This window comes from Meleagris gallopavo, chromosome 1 (assembly GCF_000146605.3).
Source record: "Meleagris gallopavo isolate NT-WF06-2002-E0010 breed Aviagen turkey brand Nicholas breeding stock chromosome 1, Turkey_5.1, whole genome shotgun sequence".
Lineage (NCBI taxonomy): Eukaryota > Metazoa > Chordata > Aves > Galliformes > Phasianidae > Meleagris > Meleagris gallopavo.
In genome coordinates, this window is record NC_015011.2 from 110,904,084 (window position 1) to 110,908,272 (window position 4,189).

Genomic DNA, 4,189 nt, shown 5'->3' on the forward strand with positions numbered 1-4,189 from the left:
ATGGTGTCTTTTCAGCAGCCATTTTTCTTTATCCTGGTTTATTCAATGGTGTTTTAATCCAAGTTAACTATGTCTCTAGTAGCAAATCATGTTCTAAATGACAATTAATTATGTTAGCAGGAATATAATCGAGGGGAGAATATCCAATCACTTCTACTTACTGTAGCATACACTGACCAAAAGCAGCAATGAAGAAGACACACTGCAGAACACTATTTGAAAGGAGTGAAGTATTATGGAGCATACCTGGACCACATAGCGTAAGAGCAGCAGAGATTCCTCCCTTGGAGATGAGCACACAAGAAACAGCCATGCCATCAGATCTGCTAGAAACTGCTGCCTGATTTGAAAGTGCGCATAGGATCATGAATAAATCATTAATGTCTCACAGTAGAAGTCTTCACTGGGCTCCACACACATCCTTGGTGGCTCAGTAGAAGATGTGCAGTGCTTCCTTTATCAACCTACAAAAGGAAACATGGGGTGTGCAGGGGAGGAGCAGGATTATGTGCGAAGACTTGCAGAGCCTTGGGTGGATAACTCCAAACTGTGTGGTGTGATGGGCACACATGAGGATTCTTCTCTGGATGCCATCCAGAGAAGTCTAGACAGGCATGAGCTGTAGGCCCAAGCGAACCTCATGAGGTTCAACAAATCCAAGTGTAAGTTCTTGCACCTGAGTCATGTCAACCCCTGCTATTAAAACAAGTTGGGGGGATGTAAGGATTGAGTGTTGTCCTGACAAAATGGACTTGAGGTACTGGGGAATGGGAAGCTGGACATGAGCCAGCAATGTGCCCTCACAGCCCAGAATGCCAACCGTATCCTGGGCTGCATCCAAAGAAGTGTGGCCAGAAGGGTGAGGGAGGTGATCTTGTCCCTCCGCTCTGAACTGGTGAGACCTCACCTGGAGTACTGTGTCCGGATGGGGAGTCCTCAGTACAGGAGAGACATGGACTTGTTAGACCATGCCCAGAGGAGGGCCTCAAAAATGATCCAAGGGCTGGAGCACCTCCCCTATAAGGATGAGCTGAGAGAGCTGGTGCTGTTCAGTCTGGAGAAGAGAAGGGTCCTGGAAGAGCTGAGAGCTGCCTTTCAGTATCTGAAGCAGAGGGGAGGGGCATAAGAAGGAAGGGGATAGACTCTTTAGCAGAGCCTGTAGTGATAGACGTGAGGAAATGGTTTCAAACTAAAAGAAGGAAGATTTAGATCAAATATAAGCAAAAAGTTTCTTACAGTACTGGTCATGAGGCACTGGCACAGGTTGCCCAGTGAGGCAATGGATGCCCCATCCCTGGAGACGTTCAGGTCAGGCTGGATGGGGCTCTGAGCAACTTGATGTAGCTATTCATTGCAGGGGAATTGGACCAGGTGATCTTTAAAGGTCCCATCCAACTCAAACATGACAGGGTGACATAGCCTCTCCATTCCCTGAGCCCTCCATCTTGCATAGAAGCACAGCACTGTGGATGCCAAGTGTCTGTCAGCCTTTCAAACACCCCAGCAGACAGACCGCATGTCAAATATGCTATTTGCCAGGGCACACTTTTATTGATTTTTTTTTTTTAAGAGAGCAAAACATTGGAAAAGGTTTATCTGATTGCCTGTCACCAAAATCAACACAGAGCAAATCTTAGGCATTCATCCTGCACATTCTCAGCAATAACAGAGAAAGCTTATTTAAATTCACTCACCTCACAGCAGCGTTTCTGGGAGAGCTGCACTGTATCAATTTTTGAAGTGCTATGCAAGACTGAAACACCAGGCAAACAGCACAGCCAGTTCTGGCACTTAAAGAGGGTTATCTGGGGTTCGAGAACTGCCTCATGCAGAAGCAGGCTCTAGCAGCTATTGCAGCACTGATATTCTGTGTCCCAGAGCTGAAAAGTACTCGGATGGGACTGTTCATCACAACCCTTCCTCCAGCCCTTGCATTGTTCAGGCTCTCTTTTCTTCAGCCCGAACAATTTGAAACCAGACTGAGGAAAAAATAGCGCATTATGTTTTCAGCAGTCACACATCTGCCACAAGGAAAAAGAGCAAGTCCTTCTCAACAGGAGGAGAACATTCCCATCCAGTAGACCTAGCGGACAGCTCTCTTTCAGCAAGCCTTAGGAAAAACATGCTCCTAAAAAGGCAGTAATAAACTGAGATTCAGCCTGAAAGAATGCAGGCTAGTATGTTTTTGGGAGGAGGGGGAGAACGGAAAGGGAGGAGTACAGAATAAGAGGCACTTGAAATCGTGAAAAAGCTGAGAATCTGTAAACAAACTGAAAAACAGTGAACAAAATGCACTACAGCTGGAAACAAAGAAAAAAAGTCTCCAAGCTTGGGGAATCTGTGCTGCATATGCACAATGCAATTCCTAGTCTGCAATGAGCTAGGAAAAAATAATTAAGGGATTTAAAGCTGTTGATGGCCAAAAACCCCCATGCATCTTTATTTTGCAATTTTTCAGAAGACCTGAGGGTTTTAAATCTCTTGCAAGCTCTTGATGCCTGGGTTAAAGCCCCAAGGAGTCAGGACTGGTATCCTGTGCCAGGCATACTGGCTGCCCCAGAGGGGCTGTGGTTTGAGGGATGCTACAAGGAAATGAGGCTTGGGAATTTGCTTTTTGTAACCATGATGCGTATGCACAAAAAGCTTCCAGCGTTACATTGAGTTTCAAGAAGCATATGTAATGTAATATGTTTATCTTCTTGAATTTGTTTCTTCAGTGTGTGCTCTCATAAACCTACTGGGTTTATTTGGGCCCTTTGGGCCCTGTTTTTGTAAGATCCTCTTTCCCTGTTGCAGGTATGTGTTAAGTCCTGGGTTGAGGACCAGAAGCTGCAAACAGCAAAGATCTGTGAACCACCCCCATTTCTGCCTGCTACAACACTGAGCAGATAATCTCATCAGCACTTGCTCCTGTCACAAAAATGCAGAGGGGAAGACAAAGTGCTTGGAAAAGCACCTTGACTCAGCACAAGCACCCCTGTGTCACAGCAGGTTTCCTTCTGCAGGGGTTCAACTTGCTGTGCCAGTCAGAGTGGTGTTGGGGTGGTATTCCTACTAGCGGGAGCCTGACTGTAGTTGTTTCAGCAGGTTTCAACAGCCCAGCCAAGTGTTTCCCCCGGGGCTGGGGTATATAACATGGAGAGTTGAAGCTGATGCTTTCCCACTCAAGCATTATTGATCTGGCCCTGGAGGAGCCAGATGAGCAGCAGGAGTAAAACCAGAGCATTGCTCCCAGGCATGGGTCTTGCTTACACTTCTTACGTACACACAAAAAACAACAACCCAACAACATGATTTTGCTTTGGTGTCTGTGAATGTCTGGGTATCCCTGGAAGATTTTTGAAGCCATCAGCCCAGGCTAACCAGTTTTGAGAAAGGAGCTGGTATTTCCAGGCAGAGCATGCACTACCTCTTGAGCTGTGCATGCCTTGGGGGTGGGTGTGCTGGGAGACATGGGGCACCGTGCTGCATGCCCCACTTCATGCTTACCTTCCAGAAACAGGGCCTGGGGCCAGAGGGAACATGCTAGAAGAAACACGGTGCAGACAGACCTCATAATGTCCCAGACTCTGAAAAAACTTCAGTTGAAGCTTTTGTTTCTATAGTCAATCAAGGCCAAGACACCGATCATAGAAAACCATGCATCATAGCCCTTACACCCACTACTCTTCAGGTTTCCTACCCACTTTCTCAGGATGCTTGACCAGTCTGCTTTGCTTCAGGAGTGTAACAGTTAGGAGAAAATGAGATCACATCTAATGGGCATAAAATCATACATTTTATAGTTTATGACAATTTTCTCCCATCTACATATTCACATGTGCCACTGGGTTTTCTCAAGGCCTTTGCTCCACAGCCAGGACACTGAAATCATAAAATGATCTAATGGATTTTTCTTTGCTCTCATTTCAATGTCCCTGCCCTTTTCCAGTGTATTTCCTACACATGAAGCATGCTTCTTAGTACTCATTTTCAACGCTCTTTCTTCTCTAATTCTGCTTTAGCCTACTCTTTCTCCTCATTCTTTCTTTTTGCCTGTCTTCTGTTTATCAATCCTCCTTCCCTTCTTCTGTCCTATTTCAAAATTTCCCTGACAGCCAGACCTGCTATCTCTAAAGCATAATGCTGTCAGCTTTAACAGGACATGGTCTACCTCCCATGGCTTTCATCTTCACATCTTTTTTTTTTT